Genomic DNA, 24,747 nt, shown 5'->3' with positions numbered 1-24,747 from the left:
TTTGAATAAGTATGCAATTTGGTTCCTATAAATTAATTGTGCTCAAATATGTTGAATCCCTATTCGACTGGTCTAAGTGCAGTTACCGCAATGTGTTTATAATGACACCACGGATGGAGATAGGTTTGTCCGCAAGTCAGAAGAGAGTCACAGAAACATTAAAAATGTGAGCCCACACATCCTCAAAGATGGCGATTTCCCAGAGAAAATATTCTTGTCAAGAAGTGGATTCTGATGAAAAAAGGGCAAAGTGTTATGTAACTTTTTGTCGAGTAGTTTTTCAGCCACGTAAGTGGAAAGCCGTGCTTTTCTCGCTACTAACAGCACCTTTTCGAGTTTTCTATCCTGAATGTTTCGCGATGAGTCGTATAGTGCTTGAGAGTGAGTTTCACCTGGCGCCCGTACGTAGCCCACTCGCATTGGATATCATCAAGGGGGTCTTCGAACGAGTCACCATCAACACTGACATATGCCCTCAATTCAGGAGGCACTGCAGAGAGGTTGACAAAAGTACACCATTAGTTCTGCCTGCTTCAAAAATGGTTCAAATGGCTCTGAGTACTATGGGACTTAACAGCGGAGGTCATCAGTCCCCTAGAACTTAGAGCTACTTAAACCTAACTAACCTAAGGACATCACACACATCCATGCCCGAGGCAGGATTCGAACCTGCGACCGTAGCGGTCGCGCGGGTCCAGACTGAAGCATCTAGAACCGCTCGGCCACTCCGGCCGGCAGTTCTGCCTGCCTTACCTGCCAAATACTGGTGCTGAAACTTGCTTTCAGCACGAGGCTTAGAATCGATTGCCTCTGAATCGAGCGCCACTACACATACATACCTACTCCAACGACTTCGGGCTACGGCGGTGGCTGTTTTCTGGTGAAGAAGCTCCGCTAAAAATCTGAGCCTCGATCAGATAAATTTCTATTCTTGGTGCATCATATAAGTCTCCATTCTTCTCGCACTGTAGCGTTCAACGGAAAGGACGGAGTATGTAATGCACAACATTACGTAGTGCAAAATCAAGCACTCATCGCAAACATCTACGAAGTACGATTTCAGTTGAACGTAAAGGTAGTCGGATCTATGGAGATTGTGAAACGAAGAAAGTGGACTGTAAAACATAATTACGAAAGGAAACTAAAGCAGACTTCGTACTCACTTATAGATGCGTCAAGCAGTGAACGCGGGAGACGGCACTGTATACGTCTGTAACATCACTCTGTGGTTTTAACAGTTACGCGGGCTAGAGACGGTAGAGTCTGAAATGTAACCGGTGTCGCAAAATCTTCCACAAACTTTGCTGCGGTATTCCAAGTTCGTGGCTTTCGCGGACCCTTATTTTCTTGAACTGCATGCAAACATTCCCCCGCCCTCTCCACGGTTGCATCTGGCACTCTCGATCGACCGACAGTTTTCTGTTTACAGAGATAACCAGTGTCTCTAAACTCACAGTGCTTTGTTTAAATGGCGCTTCTTTTCCGTAGTTCCTTCGGAATGTACGCTATACTGTTGTAACAGATAAACATCTCGCATATTCCAACACACAAAACCTCACTTTTTGCTTTTCTGCGATTTAGTCGATGAACTGCACTCTTAACACCAATTGGCACACACAATGGAAACTCGGTGAGTTTACGGTTCTACTCATGAATCAGTCATGAACACTGAGGTGAAAAAAATTCATGGCATACCTTCTAATATCGCGTTGGACCTCCTTTTTCCCGACGTAGTGCAGCAGTTCGACGTGGCATGGATTCAATAAGTCGTTGGAAGTCCCCTGCAGAAATGGTGAGACTCACTGCCTCTATAGCCATCCATAATTGCGAACTTGTTGCCGGTGCAATATTTTGCGCGCGATTTATCCTGTCTATTATGTCCCATAAATGTTCAGTGGGATTCATATATATCTGGGTGGCCAAATAATTCGCTCGAATTGCGCAGAATGTTCTTCAAAGCAATGGCGAACAATTGTGGCCCGGTAACACGGCACACTGTCATCTATAAAAGTTTCATCGTTGTTTAGGAACTTGAAATCCATGAACAGCTTCAAAATGTCTCTAAGTAGCGGACCATAACCACTTCCAGTCAATGATTGGTTCAGTTGGACCAGAGGTCGCAGCCCATTCCATATAAACACAGTCTACACCATTATAGAGCCACCACCACCTTGCACGATGCTTTGTTGACAAATTGGATCCATGGCTTCGTGGGATCTGCGCCACACTCGAACCATACCATCAGCTCTTACCAACTGAAATCGGGTCTCATCTCACCACACCATGATTTCCAGTCGTCTGGAGCCCAACCTATATGGTCAAGAGCCCAGGAGAGGCACTTCAGGCGAAGTCGTGCTGTTAACAAAAGCACTCGCGTCGGTAGTCTGCTGCTATACCCCATTAACGCCAAATTTCACCGCACTGTCCTAACGGATACGCTCAGCGTACGTCCTGCACTGATTTCTGTAGTTACTTCACGTAGCTTTGCTTGCCTATTAGCACTGACAATTGAACGCAAATGCCGCTGCTCTCGGTCGTTATGTGCAGGCCGTTGGCCACTGCGTTGCGCGTAGTGAGAGGTAATGCCTGAAATTTGGTACTCTCGGCACGTTCTTGACACTGTGGATCTCTGAATACTGAGTTTCCCTAAGGATTTCCGAAACGGAATGTCCTACGCGTCTAGCTCCAAGTATCATTCCGCGTTCTAAGTCTATTAATTCCCATCGTGCTGCCATAATCAAGTCGGAAACCTTTACACGTGAATCATCGAAGTACAAAGACAGCTGCCGCGCGGGATTAGCCGAGCGGTCTCGGGCGCTGCAGTCAAGGACCGTGCGCTAATGCACTGTCCTTCTGTACTTTGTGTACGCGGTACTACCGGCATTTGTATATGTGCATATCGCTATCGTATGACTTAAGTCACTTCAGTGTATGTAGATGTGCTACATTCGTATCACTACGACTGGTAACAAGAGAAGAAAAGAGAGAGCAGTAGAAGATGAATCACAAAGCAACTCAGAAAGAAAGAAGAGCTGATTATTAGCTGTCCGTCCCCGGTAGCTGAGTGGTCAGCACGACAGAATGTTAATCCTAAGGGCGCGGGTTCGATTCCCGGCAAGGTCGGAGATTTTCTCCGCTCAGGGACTGGTTGCTGTCTTGTCCTAATGATCATCATTTCATCCCCATCGACGCGCAAGTCGCCGAAGTGGCGTCAAATCCAAAGACTTGCACCCGGCGAACGGCCTACCCGACGGGAGGCCCTAGTCACACGACATTTACATTTATTACTAGCTGCAGCGCCTTACACTGAACATGCGCCTCATATAAAATATGTAAAAGAAAGGAGAGCAATAAATGCAAAAGTAACGAGATGTATTGGTGCAAAGCACACGCGGTAGTGTCTTGAATTCCTGAGAGGCAGTCTAGAGAGATTCTCACGAATGAGTATCCATTTGCATACGGACAGTAGTGATTGGTTTTCCAGATGCACAGGGTGTGTGGAAATGCGCTTCCGCAGCGGCGGCGGGGACGGTGTCGGTGCCGACTCGGTGAGCAGATACAATTTAATCATCGGCGCGAGGAAATCCCTGCTCCAATGGGCCATTTGGGGCGATCGGCTGCGGCCCGCGCTACTTCAAACTATAGCCTAAATTTAATCTCCGAGCTTCATTTTTCCTGAGGCTGCACTCCGCATTAACGAGTCGTATGGTCCATTGAATAATTTAATTCGAACTCGGATTGAGAGAGAGGATTAGGGCTTAATGGGAACGGCACGCGCGATTAAATTCCAGGCTACACTCTTCCGTTCGTAATAAGTTGCCCTGAATTTTAGTCGCAACAAGGGGAGCCTGCAGACGTCAGAATATGGAACCACGCATTCCAGTGGCCGCAGAGCGTAGGAGGAGGTAGCACGGAGGCAATTTTCTATAGGATCGCGTCGTGGCGCGGAGGCAATTTTCTATAGGGTCGCGTCGTAGCGTGAGGGAACGAGACGTGCTTCAGCACGTCACTCGTATTGGTCTAACATTCAGTTTAAAGACACGAAATTTCAAACATGCACATTCGTTCACAGAGAATTACGTTACGTGAATATCTAATCATCTTAACATTACGTTTCAGTAGCCAGATTAGCGCTAATGAGGAACTTTCTCCACGTTCTTAATTCAAAAGAGCGTCTACGTTTGAATATGATCGGGTGCCACAAGTCCATTGTGTTTCGACTTGTTGCGTGAAGAATTTTTTTCTCATACTTTCAACGCAATATCGTATTGCTCTTTCCTTTTGGTTTCAGCTCGTTGCTTTTACCAGTTTTTTCTTCTCAGTTTCGCATGTGGTTTCAGTACTGTAAAATGTTATGGAAGCTGTGCAGTATACCTTTTAATCAATATTTCTTTACTCTGCCTAAGTTACGAAGCATCATTGCACTTGTCATGCAACACGTGGATCAGTGTGATATACAGTGTGTTTCATCCGTATTTATCCGCTTGTGACAATGTGTCTATCCTCTGTTTTTGCAACTGAAATACTTGAAAAGTGTAAATACCTACTCACAACGGAAAGGTTTGATTGATGTAACAGCTATTTTATCCTGTTCCATTAAAATTTGCGCAGCGACATTTTTGTAGGGGTGCACCAGTACTGATAAAGTTGCACATTTTTCTCGAATGCTTAGCAACCAGAGTCAGACATTTGTGGAAGTAGAGCTGTAGGATTTAAACTACAGGTGCGGGAGTCCGACAGACACACACTCTCGAAGATAAATTACTATTTTACATAATTCTAATGACGAGAAGGCCTCTTTGCTTCAATTACGATTCAAATCGTGATATTGTTTGATTTGTTCTTCTCCGTGACATTTATGGTCATTACTGAATGGAGCTACTATATACAATTCTTAATATAGTTAGAAAAAAGTAATTATGTTTTGTAGTCAGTATTTCACTACATCTATACCACATGGAAGACATTATTAAAAGCTGTGACCTTAAAATAACAGATAAGCTCAGTATTGTTGTGTTCCCTGTTTGGTGACCATTATGAGGCGATGGACAAACAATCCAAGAGCACAACAAGTGTTATTTGGGTTCTTAAAAGGATCAAGCGCTGTGATGCAATTGGTCACCGCAAGGTCACTGCGTCATTTTTGATGTCGTCGCATCCACTGTTACGTGATGCTGGGTATCGTGGCTCTGGTAAGCTGCAGTTTAACGACAGTACTGCTCAATATCTCTCGTGGACGTATAGCTATTTTTAAATGGCATTTTGACAAACATATACTTCTTGAAAATGAAGGAAATCAAGGGCCATCTTAGCAAATTGGTCGTGCCTTCGGAAAAACAAACAGTCGCGCAGAATTTTAGCAGTATACCGTCAGTTTTCTCCCTTTTTCAAAATAATTTCCGCTGGACTCATTGACAGCATCACCCGCCAATTAATCATTTTTTTCGAAATGTATTCTGGTAGGGAGCACGTCATTGTCTCTAGGCTGCAGCAGCTCTTGCAAGGCTGAAGAAAGTCACCATAATTTCAGTGCAGACATGTAACTGTGCTACGAAATGTTGTCATATTTGAAATTATGTGTCATGTTTCAACTTTTCACAGACGATTATTATCCCCTGTGGAGCATATTATATTTACAGGTAAGCGTTTTTGTCATTTTAAGAATAGAAATAATCAGTCGTCAGCTGCACAAATTTTTATTAATTTAACTTCTTGACTGATTTCGGCAAAGTAGTTTGCTAACCTCAGAAGATCATACAATTAAGCCTTTGTCATTTTGCTAATTCTATGTCATTTTCGTGGTTCACTAGTAACGGAATCCGACAGGGTGCTTAACATAGGATCTTGATGACTGTAGACAACAGATATTTGGTACAATTGTTTACATTGCTCACTGTGGTGAGCCGTGGCCAGTATAGAGGAGCATGTTCAGCAACTCTTTGCAAAAAAATGGTTCAAATGGCTCTGAGCACTATGGGACTTAACATCTGAGGACATCAGTCCCCTAGAACTTAGAACTACTTAAACCTAACTAACCTAAGGACATCACACACATCCAAGCCCGAGGCAGGATTCGAACCTGCTTCCGTAGCGGTCGCGCGGTTCCAGACTGAAGCGCCTAGAACCTCTCGCCCACCACGGCCGGCTAACTCTGTGCATGTTCAGTGTTTGTTTGTATGAGCGTTTCGATATCTCTCCTAACTTTCGTGTTGAAAGGGTCTTACTCGGCGATAGCAGCACTCAGTAAAAGCTTTCCCAGCCATGTCACGGCATTAACGGTTTCTTCGTAACACCAAGCGTGAATAGGATAAAGAGTGCGTTAATGCTGGCGACGTCCAAACCGTCGCAGACGGGCCAGCTGCTCAGCTGCACTACGAAGGGGCGACGAACCTGCCATGGCTTAATCCATACATATTATAAAAATCTGTGTACGAATGCATGTATGTATGTATGTATGTATGTTCTACATATCCTTAAACCATGGGACCGATTTCAATCAAACTTGGTCACATAGCACTTACACTGTTAGAGTAAGAACCATTTACCTGTGATAGGCGTTTGAGTGGGGATGAAAAATCTGTGTAGCCATAATTTATTCATTCATTGTGACTTGTAACAAACCTTACACATGATTAAAACCTATACGAAACATTTACCCGCTAACAATCTCTACAAAATTATGACAGGGAAAAGTTTATCACTTGCTACATTTTCGCTGTTCATGTAGTAAAACTGCAGCACGAAGAGTGACTTTTTATTTTATTACTTCTTTAGTGCTAACGGTATTCGCGAAACATGTTACAGACAGTATTCACATATACACTAAATGTACCAGCAAAAATATGTAATTGCAGAACACACAGTTCAGGAGCTATGATGTCATAAACACAGAGACACATGAAAAACTGCCGCCTCATGCATTACGTTTACATTTTTACTTCTTTGCTAGTACCTTTATTCGCAACGCATTTCGCAAGCAGTATCCACATATGCCGCTGAATGTGCCTGCAAAACTATAACATTGTACGACACGTTTTTAACGAGACTTGACGTCAAATACTGAGGTGCGTGAAAAACTGCCGCGTCATGCTCGAAGTATTAGCTTTTTATTCCTTTACTACAACTCTACTTGAAATACATCTCGCAGGCAATAGCCACACTTACCGCTGTATGTGCCTGCAAAATTATATCATTGTACTACACATAGTTCAGGAGATACGACGTCATAAACAATGAGCTGTATGAAAATGAAACTGAAGGGCGAAATTTGCTAGTCTAGAGATACAGGTGAATTATGTGTACAAAAACATGTTAAATGTATTTCACATGCGCGTACGGGGGCAAAGCCACGTGTAAAAAGATCATCATAAACCAATGGAACGATTTCAACCAAATTTGGTACACATAAAAAGAGAAATGGGTGGGAGATGGACAGAAAAAGAGGGAGATGGAGGAGATGGACACAGGTAAGGGGAAGGGAGAGACGGACAGAGAGAGGAGGAAGGAAAAATGGACCGAGAGAGGGGACACGAGGAGGTAGACAGAGAAAGGAAAGAGAAGGAGAGGGATGGAGAGTGAGGCAGAGATGGGAAGACATAGGGGGGGGGGGGGAGAAGAAGATGGATAGGGAGGGTGGGGAGGAAATGGACAGAGAAATGGAAGAGGAGGAGATGGATAGAGAGAGAGGAGAGGAGATGGACAGAGAAAGGAAAGAGGAGGAGATGATCAGCAAGCGGAGGAGGAGGAGATGGAGAGGGAGAGGGGAGGAGGTGATGGACAAGGAGAGGGGGAGGAGGATATGGGAAAGAGAAGGAAAGAACGAAATTAACAGAGGAAGAGAGCAGTTAGGAGGAGAGTGAATTAGATGGAAGTAGGAGGGGATGTACAGAGGAGGACAGAGAAGAGGGGGTGGGAGGAGATGGACTAATAGACGATTGTAATAAATACATACCAGGGCTACGGCATGTACTCAGCTAGTTTTGAAATAAATCTGAATTGATTAGGGAAGTAATATCAAAAATAAATAAAGGTAGTCATGTGGGAATTTGAATCCTATCTTTTCCGCGTGAGAATATAAAGCGTAAACGTCTGCTTCGCTTCTAGGAGGAAGCACGTTTGCAGGACGCATCGTCATCGAAGTCATTGGAGAGAAAACACTTGCTTGGTTTCACATCGTACAGGAAGGAAGCATCGCAGCATTCCTTTGCCTACACAGCTCAGATTTCAGACGGCTTGACTGCCATGCAGATTACCTAGGTTCGATTCTCACTGACGATTAGTCATTGGTGTAAAGACAAACAGTGTGAATTTGCTTTCAAAAATTTTTACTATCTTTGATTCTTTTTAGTGAACTGTGAGATGTTCGATGACGAATCCGTTGTGCAAAGGAAAATGTCATAGTTGGACGATCGTAAAAAAATTTGATATGGTGTACTGAATAGAAGCACTCTTTATATGCGAACAAGCGTAAGATAAGACCTAAAACAGAGAGAAAGAACCCGACAATGGAATTACAACATAGAACAAATAGTAGAAAAACCAAACGCCAGACTCAGATTCATAGGAAGAATGTAACTCATCCACGGAAAAAGTGGCTTACAAGGCCCCTGTTAGATCGACCAGGTAGGACTGATAGAATAAACAGAGAAAATCCAACGAAGAACGGAGCGTTTCGTCACGTGATCGCTTATTCGACGTGAGAGCGTTACAAAGATACTCAAAATAATTTCGTGGCAGATGCTGTAAAAGAAGAGTTATGCATCACGGAGAGGTTTGCTACTGAAAGTTCGAGAGAGTACTTTCCGAGAACAGTCAGACAACATATTACTTCCTTCCCACACTCATCTCGAGAAACGACCATGAGGAGAAAATTCGAGAAATTAGAGCTAATACAGAAGCTCATCCACAATAGTTCTTCTCAAGCGCCACTTTCGGATGAAACAGAGAAAGGGAGATCAATTAATGATTCCAAAAGTAGCCCCCCCCCCACACACACAAACAGACACCACACACTCAGGTGGTTTGCGGGGTACTGATGTAGACGTAGATAGTGTCCGACTACAAGGCTAGTGGTGAACACCTTGAGCACCTGACACTCAGGGGTAATGCTCGGAAGCGATATAATGAAATGTGAATCTGACTAGGGCCCCTCCCGTCGGGAACACCAGTCGCGTAGTGCAAGTCTGTTTAGCTGACGCCTTTCGTCTCGATGAGGATGAAGTGATGATGAAGACAACACAACAACCAGGCCCCGAGCACAGAAAATCTCCGAGCCGGCTCGGAATCGGATCCGGGTCCCTCGCATGACATTCTGCCACCGTGGCATCTCAACTATAGAGGCAGACAGAAGTGATATGAAATGGGGCGATCACATAAAATCAATGTTGTTAAAGGAAAGTGGGAGGGTTTTGGTAAAATGCATTCCACATGCAATGGAAATCCCGTGCAAACAACGAACGAATTCGGATAAGTGCTGCTAGGTTTCAATCAGAATAGTACAGCCCACAGGACAGTGTAGCGGAAATGCTCGGGGAAATTCAGTGGGAATCGTTGCTAGGAAGATGATGGAATTCTTGCAAAACCATGCTGGCTGAATTTAGAACAGTTGTATCAATACTGTGTGACCATTATGCTGCCACCATCATCCGTCTCGAAAAGGGGTGATGAGAGTAGTAAGGCGAGAGAGATTAGGTCCCGCACAGAGACATACAGAGAATCATTTTTTCCCTCGCTTGCCGTGCAAATGGAATATGATAGAAAATCGACACTATTGGTATGATGTACCGCCATGAACTGCACAGCTACTTGCAGAGTCTAAATGTAGATGTGACCTATTTGAATACCCCAACATAATGATGACTGACTGCATCTTTTCAGAGGATGGCACAATGGTCAGTTTGCAGCATATGGACCACTAGGCTTGATTACAGAGCTATTTTCCTTACCATCTACAAATTCTCGTGAAGTGACCTGTGAAAGCTACAGGTAATACGGAGCAGTAATACTGACACAAGTTCGCTTATTATGTTTTATTTTCTATCTTCTCTATTCGGATCTATTATCTCGTATCAGAATGATATTTAGGTGGCAGTGCAGGCATCTTTGAAGAGGTAGTACCCTATATTGGGCACTGGTCGTAAGTGAAAGCGAAACAACCAACAAAAAGTAACTTAAATAGGAAATCTGTTGTGTGTATAAAGCAAAGTGTATGTGTTATGTCCAAGATCTCCTCCAAAACTCCTGGCTCGATTTTAACCAAATCTGGCACAGAAAGAGCAGGTCTCACAAGTATCATCGTGTGGGCTTTATAAACTCCTAGCTCCAATAGGAGCAGAGTTATGGGTAAAAACGTGTTTTTCCAACCACAAGCAATACAGGCTGCCTAGTGTGACTGATATGTTGTGTGGGAGCAGTATTGGCCTGCCAAATCAACCTGTTTTGCAGGGCGGCCTACATGTCAGGGCAAGAAACAGTTTTTCTGGGACCTACATGTAAGCTTCGCCGCCCGAAGTGACCGAGTGGTTCTAGGCGCTACAGTCTGGAACCGAGCGACCGCTACGGTCGCAGGTTCGAATCCTGCCTCGGGCATGGATGTGTGTGATGTCCTTAGGTTAGTTAGGTTTAAGTAGTTCTAAGTTCTAGGGTACAGATGACCACAGCAGTTAAGTCCCATAGTGCTCAGAGCCATTTGAACCATTTGAACCATGTAAGCTTCCCTGTATGACAGATGTGTAGTGTTGGAATAGTGTCAGTCTGCTTTATCGATGTGATTTGCCATTCATAAATTTTGATGAGAGAGCAGTGACTGATTTGCTAATGTCAAGCTGCTGACGAGTAGCCTGCCGTGCATGACGGATGTGTTGTGGGAGTAGTATCGTATTGCTTTATTGAACTATATTGGAGGGTCTACATGTGGCGATGAGCATGGCTGGGAACAGTCTGAGGTAGATAGAGGTGCATGTGGACAGACTGAGGGGAGGAGGAAACAGACAGAGGGGAGAAGGGGGAGATGCGTGAGGCGGGTGGAAAGTGTTGATGGGTGGTGAGCAGATGGATAAAGAAGGAGGGAGGGTGGAGATGGAAAGAGACAGGGATGAGGAGGATGCGGTCAGAGGGAGGGGAGGGAGATATGGTCAGAGAGAGCAGATGGAGAAAATGGACAAATAGAGGGGGTGGAGGAGATCAAAAGACAGAGAGAGTGGGGAGGAGGAGACAGATAAAGGTGGAAGAGTGAGGCGGGCAGACAGAGGGAGGAAGAGGTGGACACAGAGATGGTGTGTTGAATATATATGTCAAATGCATATACAGGCAAAGCTGTGGGGAAAAGGCTAGTAAAATAATAAACTGACGTGGACGCTCTGAGAATTAGTGCTTCATGACCAGCCACCCCAAATATGTTATGTAGTTTGACAATGTGGATATCTAGGAGGAGGTCTGAATACCACACCTCCAGGATATGAGTTCAGAGGCATCACCACGTCACCTGACAAGCAGACAGCAGCGCCAGCGAAAGCTGCGGCGGCACTCTGGTACAAACGAGGTGGCGCGTCGTTTGTTGACAGCCGACGCGTCACTCAGCGTTCTCCGCGGGGGAGAATCCGGCGCACGCTCGAGCGCGCGGGGACGACCCTCGACCCTCGCCTCTGGCGGAGGTCCAGCCGGCCGCCGGTATTCCAGGCCCACAGGGCAGGCTACGGCCGGCTGGCACGCGGCCCCACCGCGCTCCGCTACACGTGCGCGCCTGTCTCCCAGCCGCCAAGACGAGTCGAGCATTACCGCTCCTTTATTAGCCACTTGTTGCTGAGGTCCACTGCCGGAGACCCTCCACTGCAGATACAATCAGATCGTAACTTTCATTGCTCTACATCGCTACGGTAGCTCTCGGTGCGATGATTTTGTCCACAAAGCAGTCCAGTGACGAGTACAGAATCCGAGCCTCCTCCTGTGACAAAAGTGCCGAGATGATTCTGCAGAGAAGACATTGGTAGATATCGTTTCGTAGCTACCCAGTATACTAACACTGTTCCACTTTGTAGCCACCTCGGTCAGTTTTCGCTCGCGGGGGAAGGGGTTTTTGTTCGTCTAAAGCTGATGCACGAGGGTTTCCCTAAATCTGCTAAATGATGGTGGCTCGAGCCTACTTTGCAGACTTGGCGAGAAATTTCCCCATGATGGCGGTTGCAGAAAGGATTCTTAACCTCCTGTCGCGTGGTAGCATCTGCCAGAAGTGCTCCAAACAGGAGCAAGTGAGCGATCAATGATAGCGCCAACTTTTTGCTCTGGTTTTCTGGCTTGCTGAAAGGCCTACATTTTAAACAGTTTTGTGAGGTGTGGGGAGCTCATGAAATCGCAGCAGCTCTGTGGGCGATGATTCTGTCCACAAAACAGTCCAGTGACAACAAGTACAGAATACAATCCTCCTATTGTGACAAAAGTGCCCTCTCGGGTGCAGTAGAAGCCCTTAGAATTCTGGGTTTCGTGATCCATCGTGATCAAGGAACGCACTGAATGCGGTATAGAAGACTAACAGTGCCCCTAGTGGGTTGTAGTGCACGGCCAGTGGTTTCTACTTAGGAATTTTCTAGTTGTGCTCTGCGAGTGGCGAGGAGTAATAACTGTGGGCTTGTACGGTAAGATAACGGCCCTATGGAAAAGTTTCAACGTATCTACAGCTCTTCCCAATCATTTACGGCAAGTGAACTCCTTGAGAAAAAAAAATGTTCAAATGTTTGTGAAATCTTATGGGACTTAACTGCTGAGGTCATCAGTCCCTAAATTACCCTAAGGACAAACACGCACACCCATGCTCGAGGGAGGATTCGAACCTCCGCCGGGACCAGCCGCACAGTCCATGACTGCAGCGCCTCAGACCGATCGGCTAATCCCACGCGGCGAACTCCTTAAGAAGTCTGATGCACATTCTGCGGGACAGTGGTCTGTAACGTAAACTACTTGCACCATATCCAAAGAAAGACAAACAAACGAAAGTCTCTGCAGAGATGAAAGCACTCCATATCACGGTTATTGGCTCAGCACAGAAAGCCAAATGTGAAGGAAGTTTCGTACGACGAGTGAAGCTGGAAATTCATCGACCATATCGCTGATCACAGAAACTCTTGAGAGGCACGTCATTTTATGATCAGACACGGCTTGTTATCTTAGATGACAGCGCCAGAAGTAGAGATAGCTACATGAGTGCCCCAGAGGAATGTGTTGGGAAATCTATTTCTTCATGTTAGTTTAATGGCTAGAAACCTCACAGTTTTTGCACATGACGCAGTTATTTTTAGTGAAGAGCTACCTAAAAAAAGCTATACGAATATCAAATGTTAAGATTTGAAATCTGTGCAAAGCTTGGCAAGATGATATAAGTCTCCGGAAAGACACTATTGGCCATTAAAATTGTTACACCACGAAGATGACGTGCTACAGACCCGAAATTTAACTGACAGGAAGAAGATGCTGTGATATGCAAATAATTAGATCTTCAGAGCATTCACACTAGATTGGCGCCGGTGGCGCACCTAAAACGTGCTGACATGAGGAAAGTTTCCAAGCGATTTCTCATACACAAACAGCAGTTGACCGGCGTTGCCTGGTGAAATTTTGTTGTGATGCCTCGTGTTAGGAGGAGAAATGCGTACCATCGAGTTTCCGACTATGATAAAGGTCGGATTGTAGCGTATCGCGATTGCTGTTTATCGTATCGCGACATTGCTGCTCGCGTTGGTCGAGATCCAATGACTGTTAGCAGAATATGGAATCGGTGGGTTCAGAAGGGTAATACGGAACGCCGTGCTGGATGCCAACGGCCTCGTATCACTAGCAGTCGAGATGACAGGCATCTTATCCGCATGGCTGTAACGGATCGTGCAGCCACGTGCCGATCCCTGAGCCAACAGATGGGGACGTTTGCAAGACAACAACCACATCTGCACGAACAGTTCGACGATGTTTGCAGCAGCATGGACTATCAGGTCGGAGACCATGGCTGCTGTTACCCTTGACGCTGCATCACAGGCAGGAGCGCCTGCGATGGTGTACTCAAAGACGAACCTGGGTGCACGAATGGCAAAACGTCATTTTTTTGGATGAATCCAGCTTCTGTGTACAGCATCACGATGGTCGCATCCGTGTTTGGCGACATCGCAGTGAACGCACATTGCAAGCGTGTATTCGTCATCGTCGTACTGGCGTATCACCCGGCACAGAAGTGCAATCCTTCCGCAAATTCTCAGGATCTATGCACCAACGCACATTGCAAGCGTGTATTCGTCATCGTCGTACTGGCGTATCACCCGGCACAGAAGTGCAATCCTTCCGCAAATTCTCAGGATATATGCACCCAAATTGCGTGAAAATGTAATCACATGTCAGTTCTAGTATAATATATTTGTCCAATGAATACCCATTTATCATCTGCATTTCTTCTTGGTGTAGCAATTTTAATGGGCAGTAGTGTATATCATGTAACTACAGTATCCTATAACTACAGTAATATCCTACAACACACTAAGAGACGCACAAAACCTAAACTTCTTCAGAAAACCTACGCTGACGTTTGGATTTATCAGAGATGAGTGACGGACAACTGGTGATAAATGGTTGCATCCCTCTTCTTTTACAGCAATTTACCGTTGTCTGACGTCTCATGTGAAGCAACCTGACAGTACTGATTAACAGAGTTAGCTATAAAAGTATAACCTGCAGTGATACACTGAGGGCTTTGCTACAGAATTCCACATCGGTCGTTGCTAATTCTCTTGCTGTGAAAACCAATGGAAGTAGCGAAACGCAGTGCTTTCTACCACAGTTCGCTTGGGGGGATGGAGGCAGTGGGTATCTCGGTGTGCCACATCTGCTCTGCAGGCTCGCCGGGAGTGAAAGGAGCGGACGAGCTGCAGAAAGGTCATTCGAGGCGAGCCGAGGGTGGCTGCAGCCTTGCCTCAGCGCGCTCAACATTTCAGCAGGCATCTCCGACATCGGTGCGTCAACAACGCGGAGGCCTCTCACTTGAAGAATGTAAACCAGAGTATCGGAACGATGACATACACCGTCTCTGTATAACTACTGCGGAAAGGAATAACTTGGAGCGGTGAGGTCTGTCGACAGTGTAGCCCTCTACGGTATACAGGGTGCTCGGAAATTCCCGTTACAAACTTCTAGGACTTGCAGACGGGAGTGGCTACATAAAATTTTGAATAGGAACCCATTTCCGGAAACGTAGCGTCTCCGTTCTACGATGGTTTCAATTCAGATGTGAATCGCGTCCACGTCTGCCGGGGGAAAGAGGTAAGTCTCAGAGTTGCTGGTCCTGATGTGTAGTGGGGTAGACAGGGTGACAAACTTTATTGGACCCGTTCTTGGAAGCTGTGACACTGAATGCTCGTCAGGAAATGTGGTTTCAGCATGATGGTGCACAACCTGACTTCCTACGTGCGGTTCGGAGACCTCTCAGTTGAGGATATGATGAAAGATGGATAGGACGAGGTGGTCCGACTGCGTAGCTGCCGGGTTTAATTCGTATGGACTACTTCTCGTGGGGTCGTATGCAAAGTTTAATTTACGAGATTCATGTAGAGACAGAGGAAGATCTGCTGGCATGAGTTCCGGCCACTGCACTAGAAACTGAAGACACCTGGTGGGATGCAGAGGGTGTACCAGGACATGCTTCGTAGGTACAACGTGTTCTGAACGTGTTCTGTGTTCTTTTCTGTTTTGGAATAATATAAACACGTAATGTTTAAGCGCTGATACAACCAAATGTGCTTAAGTGATAAATGAATACTTCGTTATGTTCCCTTTCGAATTGTCACTTAATAACTGTACTGCATAACGCCTAATTCAATTCCTCAAGCAGAAGTAGATGAGCTAAACGTCTGAACTGGAACCGTCGTAGAAAGTAAACGATAAGTTTCCGAATGTGAGTTGGTATTCAAAATATTATGTACTCACTCCCCTCTAAGTCATAAAATTTTGTAACAGGAATTCCCGAACACCCTGTAGAAGAATTTATTAATGAGAAACAACTTTATTTTTTAAAACACTTTTGCTCTCTGACACTTTGCTTCAATAGTCAGATTACTGAACAGGTTTATAACTGCGTATTGCCCACCTTTCTGTGCCTAAGTTACATTCACTAGATGGAAGTGTAAATCATTTTTCCTTCTAGTATTGTATTCCTGATAATCTGTTATTATGAAACGGAAATGGATTGTTGAAAACAGAGTTCAAGAGTGAATAAATGGTGAATAACATTGGTTAATAATTCCAGCTGTTTAAACAGATGCCAACAAGACGAATGTGTATGAACTCCACATATAAATCTAATTACTTTCTTTCGTGCAATGAATAATTTTTGCCTAAGTAAACACTTCCCACAGAATATTATCACTTACGGCGGAATTGTATCACAGTCTGAGGACGATGGTTTTTATACCACAATTACTCTTCTCCCTGATCACTAATAATGATAAAAACTCCCTGCACCGAAATTAGAACAGGCTACCTCTTCTCCTCGGCTACGGTCCTTGGTATTTCGTATAGGTGATTCACGTATGACGCAGATCTTAGATTCAAAGTGAAATAGAGAGGAAGGTGTTACTAGAATGTGAAATGTGCTAACAGACTTCAAGAACTGAGTGGAAGAAATTGAGTTACTTATAGCATCGATAAAAAGTCCACACAAAACGATGGAAGCTTGGAAGAGATACTCTTCAGAGAACAAAAAGTTAGACCAAGGTGGTAAGCATTAGGTGAGTTGACAGTATCTGCCTTTTCTTTACTGGTCTAACCATTTCACTATCAAAATGTAGTCCTCTTTAAGTTTGGAAACAGATGAAAATCGGATGGAGCCACGTCGAGACTGTATGGAGGATAATCGATGACATGGAATCCAAAACTTCGAATTGTTGTACACGTCGCAGCGTTCGTGTGGAGTCTGGCCCTGGCAAGCTGAAGGAGATGGTGCTTCATATGTTGATGAACTCTGTTAATTCGATACTCGATTACAGCACGCTGTTTCTCATGCACCGACATGGTTACGTCACACCCAGCCATGGTACACGATTCTGTTCCGAACCCTCTAGCGGCAGAGGCCTGCAAATACGTACACGTAAAGAATAAAGTTGTAGACTGCTAATGGTGTATGTTTTATTTAAAAAGCTTCAAGAGTTTTCACGTAAAACATTCGGAGGTATTACTTTCCAGCACACTCTCATAACTGCCGAGCGTTGCAAATACAAAATTAACTCATAAAAAGTAAACGTGAAAATTCTTCAGACCACTTGTGTTGCGGAGGTTTCTACTGCTCTTCTGCACTACGTATCTGCGTACTGGGACAATTGTTCTGAATTGCATAGTATGCGGGTAGAGTACTGCCCTACGCTGGAAAGGATGGAGGAAGGAGTCGCCATATCCTTTTTGAAAGAGCCGTTCCGGAACGTAATGCAAGCAAAGCACGGAAAGATTCAACGAGAGCAGAGGAATGTGAATCTGGGCCTCGTTCCCCTCGAATACGAGACGAGAACCTCAACCAATGCAGTATTCGTGCGGTGATCTTCAAGAGAACTGCGGTAAATCTCAGTCATCATGGACTGATCAGAAGATATTCGTGACTACACTTGAGGTATTGGTCGCCTATACTGCATCCTTAATGGCAGACAAGAAATGTTTGTGCAGTATTCCTTGCCTGTACCATCACGCATCTGCCCGCACAATCAGGCGACCCCTACTGGAGTCAGTCCATGCTGCATGTTCTGTCTGTAGAAATTTTAGGTTCATATGGTTCAAATGGCTCTGAGCACTATGCGACTTAACTTCTGAGGTCATCAGTCGCCTAGAACTTAGAACTAATTAAACCTAACTGACCTAAGGACATCACACACATCCATGCCCGAGGCAGGATTTGAACCTGCGACCGTAGCGGTCGCTCGGTTCCAGACAGTAGCGCCTAGAAATTTTAGGGTACCAAGTTGCCAGAAAGCTTTTCTCTGCAAATTTCCCATATTCATTCTGACAGCTAGTTCGAAATACCGATGCAAATTATTTATTGTATGATGATCACAACTTCGAATACGTTTTCCGCCTGTAAGTTGTTTCCTACTAAGGTTCCTTAAACCACAGCCTACTACGCCAATCAGACCACCTCCATTTTAACATTATCATATGGTCTGTCATTAACTACTTTAGCGCGACATTCACGGTCTCCCCGTATGAGGAAGTTTGTGTTCCTAAGCACTACCAGTGTTTCTCATGCTGCACTAATGAATGTTCCATGGCGTCCTTAGTAACAATCGATTGCCACAAAACTTATGTTTAGTAGTGTATGTCTTCACTCCTGCCGTTTAGAACACCAGAAACAAAGAAATAAAAAGTGAAGTCACGCTCGACAAACGTACACACCGAATCTCAAATCAAGATAACAAATGAAAAGGCACGCATATAAGCTTTGTTACTGCTCACCACCTTTGTCGACATGACTATCTGAAAATATGGTGGCTATCAGAACTCAAGAAAAATCTATCCTTGAACTGAAGAGGTGCATGATCCATGCGAAGTTTTTGATTCAAAACGCCAATAAGACCAAACAAATGGTCAAAATATTATTAAACCACGCATTTTGAAATGAGAAGAAAAACTTAATTATGTAGAACATGAAAGAAAAAAATAATAATTTGGTCATTTTCACGTCCTTCTAAGTATTTATCAACAGTCTACTAGGGTCTAGTGAAGCAGGGGATACAACCCGTCGGCTTTGACCGATGACGTCAGAAAGAGCTGAGAAGAATGTTCAGAAACAAGGGAATACGAGAGACGAAAAATGTAGTTGACATATATAAAGGCCAGTAGTATTTTCACCTTAAGGATATCGCGTGTATTATTTATCTGGAAAATGAAAGGGAAAAAATGGATGGAAAATATTTGTAGCATACAATACATCATGTCACATATATTCGAGTTGTATCTCGAACCTCATTCTAACTGTATCGCTTAAGTGCAGTACGTGATACAAGTTTGACGTACGTCGGTTTCCTCGTTTTCACTAGCATTAGTGTCCTGTTGTTCAGTTGAACTATGTATCCCCTGCTACATTAAACCCTAAATGAAACGCGGGAGACAAATTTTACATGTGTTGTTTATTTCGCCTCCGCTATCCCTAACAGTCTGTTCTTACGTAGATATTAGTACTAACGATGGCAGAACGAGCTACGTACATACTATTTGTATCTCACACTTCCGCTGAGCTCTATATTTGTACACTATTAACGAAAACGTGGAAATGGACGTACGTTACTTTTGCAACCTGTACCTCAGTTGAACTATGCTAAGAGACAATAAGACGACACATATACAATTTGTTTCCCGTACTTCACTATGGGGAACAGCTTTTTTTCGCCTTCGTTGCTAATAAATGGTTCAAATGGCTCTGAGCACTATGGGACTTAACATCTAAGGTCATCAGTCCCCTAGAACTTAGAACTACTTAAACCTAACTAACCTAAGGACATCACACACATCCATGCCCGAGGTAGGATTCGAACCTGCGACCGTAGCAGTGTCGCGGTTCCGGACTGAAGCGCATAGAACCGCACGGCCACCGCGGCCGGCCGTTGCTAATAGTATCCCGGTCTGTACGTAAGCTATATAGCTATACATAACATCTGTATCCTGCCCTCCAGTTGACATATTATATTGGTAAATCTCATCAGTGTTACATATGTCGTTCTTTTCGAATACGTAGTGTCAGTGTAAAGGTCAACTGAAGGACGGGATACAACAGAGAACTGTTTTATTATCTATGGCTCGAAGTGAAGAGATTACTATGTATGAGTAATGTATGACGTCATTGGTCAAAGCCGACGGGTTGCACCCCCTGATTCACTAGACCCGTCCACTAATACGGAATACTTGTAGGAGGAAATAAGTGGCCTCTCATCACAGTGATCATTTTGTGTCAGAGTGCTGGGGCTTAAGTGCAATATCTTAGTGGAGCTGATATTCCTAAAAGGTGGATCGTGTGTTTTGCGCACCGCTTTTAGCTAAGCACCGTGAATCGATGTTCGACAAAGCGACTTAGAACCGTAGCCGGGCAACGGAGGGAGCCTGGTGGAGCCGTCCAGCAAAGACGGATGTGTATGTAGATCTGTGAGAGAGCGTGAGCAAATCATGAGGCCACCGATGTTAAAAGGTGCAGCGCGAGGAAAACCAACATAACGGAGCAGCGTGGAATGGGTAAGCTGAGAGAATGATGAGAATTACAAGTGCTTGAAGATCTGCATGGACGCTCATGTCTGATACATGCTACGTGAAAGGTAAGGCTTACTGGACAATGAAATGAAGTAACGGAAACTTTTATTGATTGGAATTCTTTAAAATTAAAGTAATATTGGATTATCCTGTATTATGCTCGATTTTCGATGAGAATAACGTAGTTCAAGATGGCAAAATATTTAAGAACTGCACAATAATTTTGTAATAGTGATTTAAAGGTTTAGTAATACGAAAAAACTATTTTAAATAGTTACCTACACTGGTGTCCAAAATTAAAGCAACAAACGGTTATTTCCCCGTCCCGTGTCCAATTCACGTTATAATCATGCAAACTGTTAACCAGATGCCCGTACGATCGTATTCTTTCGGGAAGATGGTATTCCGGTCAACGGACAACCATTTCAATGATGGCATCAGGGCACCTATGAAACGAGGTAGTGTTCGCCAGGTAGTAGCACATCCACAATGTGACTGTGTACACAGTCACAGACGGTGAAGTATTGCACAGAGAAGAAGCCTATCAAACACTGTGCGGTAGAGGGCCGTAGAATGAACGGGAGCAGGACAGTCGCAAAGTAATGTGGCCCAGTGGCTTTAGTGTGAATCGTTCTGTTGTTTCTCCGACATGGTGGTAGTTTAAAGAGACTGAGACTGTATCTCTAAGACCAGGGCAGGCCGCCCAAGTGTGACTTCAGGGGAGAGGACTGTCATTTGGCTGTAAGGGCACGACAGTACGGCAAAAGGCATATGATCTCGCAGCATCCACTGCACTTGTTGCATCCAGGCAAAAGGTACGCAGAAGGCTGCGGTGGAGCGGCCTTATTTGTTGGAGACCTGCTGTATGTTTACCTCTGATACGTCTCCACAGAAGGGAACGTCTAGACTGGAGTCACCAAAATGCCAATGTTGTTCTCACAGATGAGTCCCGATCTAGCCTGGAGAGTGATTCTCGACGGATTCGAATCTGGAGGGAACGTGGAACACGGTTTCGGGATCCAAACATTGTGGAAAGAGACCGATATCGAGGAGGATCCCTACTGGGGTTGGTAGGGATTATGTTTACCACTCGAACCCCTATTCATGAAATTGTAGGGGTGAATTGGCAAGGTTTAACTGCTGTCAGGTATCGTGATGAGATGTTGGGACCTCATCTGTGGTTGTTGCGAGTTGCTGTGAGCCCAGACTTCGTAATGATGGACGATAATGCTCGACCTCATAGAGCACGGATGGTTGATGTTTGCTTGGAAACCGAAGGTATTGCACGCATGGCGTGGCCTGCTCGCTCTCCCGATTTGAATCCCATGGAGCATGTCTGGAATGCATTGCACTAGGGAGATGGTTTGCGTCACGAAATCATCCACCAACCATTATGCAATACTGCGAGCAGCTTTGCAGGAAGAATGGGCATTATTGCCTCAACATGAGATTGATGACATCATTTACAGCATGCGCCATCGCTGTCAGTCCTGTATTGCTGCCAGAGGTGGTCACACCCCATACTGAGCACATTAACCAGTTATCGAAATGTGTGTGCAAATTCGTTAAGTTGGAAGAAATGTTCTGAATGCTTTGCAGTTGTTTCTAGTTGACTATCACCTGTCTATACCGTTTAGTTGAAAAATAAAAGCAACCTTGCAGAATTTCCGTTTGTTGCTTTAATTTTGGACACCAGTGTAGTTAGATATTCCACATATGATTTGAACGATTCTTTTATCGAAATGATGTGGAAAGAGTCAGGTTGCAGGATATGTATATAAGTTTAGTGTTTTTAGTTCTAGTCATGCATGTACACTTATTTTTTATAGTATAACAGTTTTTAAATAGAAATCCGTCCATGGGACAGAAGGAGTTGTCCAGGAGAAATGATTTTAGGTTAGATTTAAAATTTGCTTTGATACCTGTCAGACATTTTATGATAGTGGGAAAATGATAAAACAACTTTGTTGCTGCATGTTGAACTCTTTTTCAGGCCTCTGACAGCTTTAATAATGGGTAATAAATATCAGTAATAAATGTCATTTTTTCTTCTAATTTTTTAGGTGTGGACCTCACTACTATTCGGCTCAAAGTGTGATGTGTTACTTCTGTCGAATTTCGTTAGCGAATGTAGTATGTATCTCGATGGTTCAGTTAAAATGGCGACCACCTGGGTGACGACCGCAGCTGAATATCACGTATTATTGTACAATCAAACCGGCCGGTGTGGCCGAGCGGTTCTAGGCGCTTCAGTCTGGAACCGCGCGACCGCTACGGTCGCAGGTTCGAATCCTGCCTCAGGCATGGATGTGTGTGATGTCCTTTGGTTAGTTAGATTTAAGTAGTTCTACGTTCTAGGGGACTGATGACCTTAGATGTTAAGTCCCATAGTGCTCAGAGCCATTGGATTGTACAATCAATACTTTCTTTATACATCAGTTTGCTACCACTCTCGAAAATCACTGATAGTTTACACCCGGTTGTAAACAAGTGGATTTGAATCCCACCTATCTATGTGGGTTGTACAGAAAGTAAGTACCAACCAGTCGTGAAATGGACACCACAGTGAAAACTCGATGAAGCTTGGCACAGATGAGTTGGGTAGTGTCTCTAGTATGACCGTCGATCGCATCAAGGTGCTCTTTTCAGTTGTGAGCACACTGTGAGCGAGTAAAGGAGCCTAGAACAACGATGTCTCCCGCCAAGTGGAAGGGCCCACTGAGAGGCTTCGGCTTAATGAATGCAGCCCGGATAACACAACTGCTACGCACTTCCTTCTTCAGGGCAATTCTCAGCCGCACTCTGTAGGGGCAGTGAAGACGCTCCTGCAGCCTTTTCGATGGGAAGTGTTCGATCACCCACATAATTGGCTCGTCCTGAGCATCATCTCTGTTCACATGAAACTCTGGATACGAAAATAACACTTGGGCGCAGCGTAGAGAATTATCGGAAAGCACAGGCGGCTGCCTTCTGTGACGATGGTGTTGGAAATTTGGTATAACACTCCGACAAATGTCTAAGTTGGAGCGGCGACTATGTAGAGAAGTGGAAGGTGTAGCTAACTCTTGCAAATAAAATGTTTATGATTTTCACTGTGGTTTCCATTCATCGACCGATCGGAACTTACTTTCTGGACAACCCTCGTATTTATTCTTCATAGGTCGTATACTGAACGGACTCGCCCACTGTACATCACGTAGTACAATTTAAATGCAGCATTAATAACGTTAACGAAGAAATTGTGCTCATTGCAGCACGTGGATATGACAGGTCTTGATTCTTTCAAGAACTAAGTGAGCACATGAATGAACGTTGACTGACAAATATAGCGCAGAGCTTCCTACGTTTACGTAGGAAGGGTTAGGGAGACTATGCAAAAACCACATCAAAACGATAAATCTTTAGAAAACCTCATCAAAACGATAAATCGTTAATTTCAACTACACTGATATGGGCCCAGCGTGTATATACATTGCTCAGTCTCATCGTACACCAATGCAAATCTATATTGCGCAAGCCATCTTAAGGTGTGTGTTGGATGATACTTTGTGCACGAGTGTCACCCATTTTCCTGTTCCAGTCGCGCTTGGTTCACAGGAAGAACGTTTGTTGGTAAGCTCGAAATATTCGAAGGAGGAAGAAATGTATCGATTGACTCTACTAGGAACGCACGCTCTCGGAACTTGAAACACGTATGTAACATAGCAGCGATGGCGAGGCATTGTAGCATCTGTGACCAGAGAGTATGCGCTTGACCGCGCGAGTGTTGCGAGCGGTTCTCAGTCTGTAAGTAAGTCGTTGCGAGTGTGTAGCTCTGTCTAGTTGCGGGCAGTACTCAGTTAGTAGTCGTTGAGAGCAGTTCAGTGGTAGTCGTCGTGGAGTACGCTAGTAGTCGTCATGCAGAGCAGTCTGTCGGCAACACTGGTCAAGATGCTGAATGAGGTACATTGCTAATTAAGGTAATCATCAGATAATGTAAAGTTTATTTATTGTAATTAATTTCCAACAAGTGCCCCAATAATAATTTTGATTTCAAAAGCAATTTTACAAAAAAAAAATTTATTTAATTGAAGTTCCACTTCCCTTAAACAAAAGTCTCAGTTAAATTAAAAAAAAAAAGGAATATTATTATTTACAATGCAGTTCCTCCAAGCTGTGCGCAAGAATAAGAGCAGAAATGTGACTAGCAGTTACAATGAGGTAAGACTTTAATTCTGATTTATGCACAGGGCCAAAGACCGATATTTCGGTTTAATTGTATTGTCATTATCACTGATTTTCATTAGCACTGAATTGTTTTTCATTTTTTATTTGTGAGTCAGATTGCTAATTTTTGTTTAATTGTCGTTGCCAGTAAATTTCATTACGGGAGGTTACACTTGGCTCCGATTTGTATTAAATATTGTCTTTTTTCCTTTTAAAATTTTTGTGGGGAGGTTACACTTGGCGACACCCAGTCCAGGATCGTATTTCGTTGAGAGTCTTTTGAAAACCAGTCAG

This window comes from Schistocerca cancellata, chromosome 2, assembly GCF_023864275.1.
Source record: "Schistocerca cancellata isolate TAMUIC-IGC-003103 chromosome 2, iqSchCanc2.1, whole genome shotgun sequence".
Taxonomy (NCBI): domain Eukaryota; kingdom Metazoa; phylum Arthropoda; class Insecta; order Orthoptera; family Acrididae; genus Schistocerca; species Schistocerca cancellata.
Note: the sequence above shows the minus strand (reverse complement) of the source record.